Below are 7,389 nucleotides of genomic sequence, written 5' to 3'. Positions count from 1 at the left end.
ATGAGAGACTCTCTACTATGAAGATCATGGTGCTACTTTGAAGCACAAGTGTGGTAAAAGGATAGTAACATTGTCCCTTCTCTGTTTTTCTCTCATTTTTTTGTTTGGGCCTTTTCTCCTTTTTTTATGGCCTCTTTTTTTCTTTTCTTTTTTATTTTTCATCCGGAGTCTCATCCCGACTTGTGGGGGAATCATAGTCTCCATCATCCTTTCCTCACTGGGACAATGATCTAATAATGATGATCATCACACTTTATTTTTCTTACAACTCAACAATTACAACTCGATACTTAGAACAAAATATGACTCTATATGAATGCCTCCGACGGTGTACCGGGATATGCAATGACTCATGAGTGACATGTATGAAAGAATTATGAATGGTGGCTTTGCCACAAATACGATGTCAACTACATGATCATGCTAAGCAATATTACAATGATGGAGTGTGTCATAATAAATGGAATGGTGGAAAGTTGCATGGCAATATATCTCGGAATGGCTATGGAAATGCCATAAGGTAGGTATGGTGGCTGTTTTGAGGAAGGTATATGGTGGGTGTATGATACCGGCGAAAGGTGCGTGGTATTAGAGAGGCTAGCAAAGGTGGAAGGGTGAGAAAAGTGCGTATAATCCATGGACTCAACATTAGTCATAAAGAACTCATATACTTATTGCAAAAATCTACAAGTTATCAAAGGAAAGTATTACGCGCATGCTCCTAGGGGGATAGATTGGTAGGGAAAGACCATCGCTCGTCCCCGACCGCCACTCATAAGGAAGGCAATCAAAAAAATAAATCATGCTCCGACTTCATCACATAACGGTTCACCATACGTGCATGCTACGGGAATCACAAGCTTCAACACAAGTATTTCTCAAATTCACAACTACTCTACTAGCATGACTTTAATATCACCATCTCCATATCTCAAAACAATTATCAAGTATCAAACTTATCATAGTATTCAACACACTCATAAGAAAGTTTTATTATTAATCTTGTACACCAAGCATATTAGGATTTTAAGAAAACTACCATGCTATTTAAGACTCTTGAAATAATCTAAGTGAAGCATGAGATATCAATAGTTTCTATAAAACAAATCCACCACCGTGCTCTAAAAGATATAAGTGAAGTACTAGAGCAAAATTATATAACTCAAAAGATATAAGCGAAGCACATAGAGTATTCTAACAAATTCTAAATCATGTATGGCTCTCTCAAAAGGTGTGTACATCAAGGATGATTGTGGTAAACTAACAAGCAAAGACTCAAATAATACAAGACGCTCCAAGCAAAACACATATCATGTGGCGAATGAAAATATAGCTCCAAGTAAAGTTACCGATAGAAGTAGACAAAAGAGGGGATGCCTTCCAGGGCATCCCCAAGCTTTGGCTTTTAGGTGTCCTTAGATTATCTTGGGGGTGCCATGGGCATCCCCAAGCTTAGGCTCTTGCCAGTCCTTGTTCCATAATCCATCAAATCTTTACCCAAAACTTGAAAACTTCACAACACAAAACTTAAAGTAGAAAATCTCGTGAGCTCCGTTAGCGAAAGAAAACAAAAGATCACTTCAAGGTACTGTAATGAACTCATTCTTTATTTATATTGGTGTTATACCTACTGTATTCCAACTTCTCTATGGTTTATAAACTATTTTACTAGCCATAGATTCATCAAAATAAGCAAACAACACACGAAAAACAGAATCAGTCAAAAACAGAACAGTCTGTAGTAATCTGTAGCTAGCGCAAGATCTGTAACCCCAAAAATTCTAAAATAAATTGCTGGACGTGAGGAATTTATCTATTAATCATCTGCAAAAAGAATTAACTAAATAGAACTCTCCAAATAAAAATGGCAGTAGTTCTCGTGAGCGCTAAAGTTTCTGTTTTTTACAACAAGTTCAACAAGACTTTTCCCAAGTCTTCCCAACGGTTCTACTTGGCACAAACACTAATCTATACCAATATAAAAATACCCAAAGGGGCAGATCCAAACCATCACGACCGTCAAATCATATTATCTAGCAGTTGAAATCGCTCCAATGTTGAGGACCAAAACGTTTAACGCTCTAATTACCCACCACTGTCATTGGTTATAAACACGTTTTGACTCGACGCTATCCCATGAAATCTGTCATGTAATTAATATCCTAGCATTCCCGCGAAAAAGTAATTGATATCTTACCAAATACCAACGTGCAACAAATATATCTTACCTAATATAATGTGCAACTAATATCCTACCTAATATAATCGTGCATTGCACATACATTATTACTAGTTAAACACAAAAAACACAACCAAAACAAAGGCTAGATAAATTATTTATTATCAAACAGGAGCAAAAAGCAAGGAATAAAAATAAAATTGGGTTGCATCCCAACAAGCGCTATCGTTTAACGCCCCTAGCTAGGCATAACAAGCAAGAATAGATCTAGGTATTGCCATCTTTGGTAGGCAATCCATAAGTGGCTCTCATAATTGATTCATAAGGTAATTTAATTTTATTTCTAGGAAAGTGTTCCATGCCTTTCCTTAATGGAAATTAGAATCTAATATTTCCTTCCTTCATATCAATAATTGCACCAATCATTCTAAGAAAATGTCTACCAAGAATAATAGGACATGAAGGATTGCAATCTATGTCAAGAACAATAAAATCTACGGGCACATAATTCCTATTTGCAACAATAAGAACATCATGAATTCTTACCATAGGTTTCGTAATAGTGGAATCCGCAAGGTGCAAGTTTAGAGAGAAATCATCAAAATCACGGAAACCTAACAAATCACACAAAGTCTTTGGAATCGTGGAAACACTAGCACCCAAATCACATAAAGCATATCATTCATGATCTTTAATTTTAATTTTAATAGTTGGTTCCCACTCATCATAAAGTTTTCTAGGGATAGAAACTTCCAACTCAAGTTTTTCTTCATAAGATTGCATCAAGGCATCAACGATATGTTTAGTAAACGCTTTATTTTGACTATAAGCGTGAGGAGAATTTAGCACGGATTGCAATAAGGAAATACAATCAATCAAAGAGCAATTTCCATAGTTAAATTCCTTGAAATCCATAATAGTGGGTTTAGCAACATCTAGGGTTTTAATTTCTTCAATCCCACTTTTATCCAATTTAGCATCAAAATCAACAAATTCCAAATTCTTGGAACGCCTTCTATGTAAGGGTGGATCATATTCGGTCCCATCATTATCAAGATTCATATTGCAAAACAAAGATTTAATAGGGGACACATCAATAACTTTTAGACATTCATCATTATTTTCATAGGAACTAGAAGAACACGCTCTTATAAAGGCATCTTTCTTAGCACGCGTCCTAGCGGTTCTTTCTTTGCAATCATCAATGGAAATTCTCATAGCTTTGAGAGACTCATTGATATCATCCTTAGGTGGAATAGATCTAAGTTTCAAAGAATCAACATCAAGAGAAATTCTATCAATGTTCCTAGCCAAATCATCAATCTTAAGCAATTTCTCTTCAATCATAGCATTAAAATTCTTTTGCAAAGTAATAAATTCTTCAATATTAGATTCAAAATCAGAGGGAATCTTATTATAATTTGCATAATAATTGTTGTAGAAATTACCATAATTATTATAGGGATTACTAGGATAAGGCCTAGGATTGAAATTTCCTCTATACACGTTGTTACCAAAATTGTTCCTACCAACAAAATTCACATCCATAGATTCATTATTATTCTCAATCAAAGTAGACAAGGGCATATCATTAGGATCAGAAGAAACACTCTTATTAGCAAATAATTTCATAAGTTCATCCATCTTTCCACTCAAAACATTAATTACTTCTATCGCATGCACCTTTTTATTAGTGGATCTTTCAGTGTGCCATTGAGAATAATTAACCATAATATTATCTAGGAGTTTAGTAGATTCTCCTAAAGTGATTTCCATAAAAGTGCCTCCCGCGGCCGAATCTAAAAGATTTCTAGAAGCAAAATTCAATCCGGCATAAATTTTTTGAACAATCATCCACAAATTTAAACCATGAGTAGGGCAATTACATATCATTAATTTAATTCTCTCCCAAGCTTGTGCAACATGTTCATGATCAATTTGTTTAAAATTCATAATATCGTTTCTAATAGAGATGATCTTAGCGGGAGGAAAATACTTAGAGATAAAAGCATCTTTGCACTTGTTCCATGAATCAATACTATTTTTAGGCAAAGACGAAAACCAAGCTTTAGCATGATCTCTAAGAGAAAAAGGAAATAGCTTCAATTTAACAATATCATTATCCACATCTTTCTTCTTTTGCATGTCACACAAATCAACGAAGCTATTTAGATGGGTAGCGGCATCTTCACTAGGAAGGCCAGAGAACGGATCTTTCTTGACAAGATTTAGCAAAGCAGTATTAATTTCACAAGATTCAGCATCGGTAAGAGGAGCAATCGGAGTGCTAATAAGATCATTGTTGTTGGTATTGGTGAAGTCACATAATTTAGTATTATCTTGAGCCATCACGACAAGCAAGCAAACTAACACACAAGCAAACAAAAAGCAAGCGGGTAAAAAGTGGCAAATAGGGAGGGAGGATAGAGAGAGAGGGCGAATAAAACGACAAAGGTGAAGTGGGGGGAGAGGAAAACGAGAGGCAAATGGCAAATAATGTAATGCGGGAGATAAGGGTATGTGATGGGTACTTGGTATGTTGACTTTTGTGTAGACCTCCCCGGCAACGGCGCCAGAAATCCTTCTTGCTACCTCTTGAGCACTGCGTTGGTTTTCCCCAAAGAGGAAGGGATGATGCAGCAAACTAGCGTAAGTATTTCCCTCAATTTTTGAGAACCAAGGTATCAATCCAGTAGGAGGCTACGCGCGAGTCCCTCGCACCTGCACAAAACAAATAAATCCTCGCAACCAACGCAAATAGGGGTTGTCAATCCCTATAGGGCCACTTACAAGAGTGAGATCTGATAGATATGATAAGATACTATTTTTGGTATTTTTATGATAAAATATGCAAAGTAAAATAAAGGCAAAGTAAATAGCAAGGAAATAACTAAGTAGTATGAGATCAATATGATAAAGATAGACCCGGGGGCCATAGGTTTCACTAGTGGCTTCTCTCGAGAGCATAAGTATTCTACGGTGGGTGAACAAATTACTGTTGAGCAATTGACAGAATTTAGCATAGTTATGAGAATATCTAGGTATGATCATGTATATAGGCATCACGTTCGAGACAAGTAGACCGACTCCTGCCTGCATCTACTACCATTACCCCACTCATCGACCGCTATCCAGCATGCATCTAGAGTATTAAGTTAAAAACAGAGTAACGCCTTAAGCAAGATGACATGATGCAGATGGATAGACTCATGCAATATGAAGAAAACCCCATCTTGTTATCCTCGATGGCAACAATACAATACGTGCCTTGCTGCCCTACTGTCACTGGGAAATGACACCACAAGATTGAACCCAAAGCTAAGCACTTCTCCCATTGCAAGAAAGATCAATCTAGTAGGCCAAACCAAACTAATAATTCAAAGAGAGTTGCAAAGATAACCAATCATACATAAAAGAATTCAGAGAAGATTCAAATATTATTCATAGATAGACTTGATCATAAACCCACAATTCATCGGTCTCAACAAACACACCACAAAAAGAAGATTACATTGAATAGATCTCCACGAGAGAGGGGGAGAACATTGTATTGAGATCCAAAAAGAGAGAAGAAGCCATCTAGCTACTAACTATGGACCCGTAGGTCTAAGGTGAACTACTCACACTTCATCGGAGGGGCTATGGTGTTGATGTAGAAGCCCTCCATGATCGATGCCCCCTCCAGCGGAGCTCCGGAACAGGCCCCAAGATGGGATCTCGTGGATACAGAAAGTTACGGTAGTGGAATTAGGGTTTTGGCTCCATATCTGATCGTTTGGGGGTACGTGGATATATATAGGAGGAAGGAGTACGTCGATGGAGCAACAGGGGGCCCACGAGGGTGGAGGGCGCGCCTGGTGGGGGTGGGCGCGCCCCCCTACCTCGTGGCCTCCTGTTTTATTTCTTGACGTAGGTTCCAAGTCTCTCTGGTCTTATTCGTTGAGAAAATCACGTTCCCGAAGGTTTCATTCCGTTTGGACTCCGTTTGATATTCCTTTTCTTCGAAACTCTAAAATAGGCAAAAATACAGCAATTCTGGGCTGGGCCTCCGGTTAATAGGTTAGTCCCAAAAATAATATAAAAGTGAATAATAAAGCCCAATAATGTCCAAAACAGTAGATAATATAGCATGGAGCAACAAAAAATTATAGATACATTGGAGACGTATCAGTGCAAGCCGGACAAAGCTAGTTCACAACCAATGTTTGCATTCAACTAGCCACTATGATTTGGTACGGACAAGAAAAGTACAGTAAACAATTTAAGATCTATTTCTGGCTGAGATCAATAACTTAAGCACATATGGAAGAGTACCACCTCTCTTGTGACGCCGTGTAGGCCCCTGTTGATACGTTGAGGGTGATGCAGGTGCGATGGCTATCAGCGGCGGGGAAGAAGACTTTAGATGGCAGGCGGATGGGTCGGGGGATAAATCATGTTGTCGTGGATGAGGCGGTCGTAGGAGCAGCAACGACAAGGTGGACAACGGCGCCGATGAAGCGAGACGACGCGATGAAAGGATCCTGGTCCGGCGCCATGGATGAGAGACGTCCATCTCTTGCAGTGGACGATGGGGTAGGGGTAGTGGCTCCGACAAGGTGGAGGATGGGGTGGTGGACGGAGGAGGCTGGCCGCAGTGGGGAGGTTGTCGTGGCGCCGACGGTGTATGAATGGGGAAATGGAGGGGGAGGGGGGATCTCAAACTTTGGGACGCGCTTGTCTGAAATGTGGTAAAGTTACGAACTTATCCCCTGTTTAAAATTTCAGATATCACGTCAATTGGGGATAGGACGATAATCTCACATCTCCCAAATATTTGCCGGTAATGATTTCGGGCGAGGAGAGGGTGTTTTGCCGCCCACGGTTGGCGCCCATAGTGTATGAACGGGGCTGACAGGTAGGGCGGTTGTGTCACATCCGAGGGAAGTTACACATCTGCCCCTATTTAAAATATTAGCCTACATCGATTTCGGACGAGGAGAGTTTGTTTTGCTGCCCAGCGTGATGAATGGGGAAATGGAGGGAGAGACACATGTATTTCGGACGAGTTTGAATCAAATGTGTTTTGCCGCCCACGTTTGGCGCCCACCATGTCTGAATGGACTCAAAGGCCGTCGTGTCATGTCTGATTGAAGTTACTAGTCTACCCCTATCGACAGCATTGTAAATCCGGTCGATAGGGATGTCAAGTGTCAGGGGTAGACAGTAAT

The sequence above is a fragment of the Triticum dicoccoides genome, chromosome 1A (genome assembly GCF_002162155.2).
Source record: "Triticum dicoccoides isolate Atlit2015 ecotype Zavitan chromosome 1A, WEW_v2.0, whole genome shotgun sequence".
NCBI lineage: Eukaryota > Viridiplantae > Streptophyta > Magnoliopsida > Poales > Poaceae > Triticum > Triticum dicoccoides.
The sequence above is the reverse complement of the archived record's forward strand: the minus strand, read 5'-3'. Positions refer to the sequence as shown.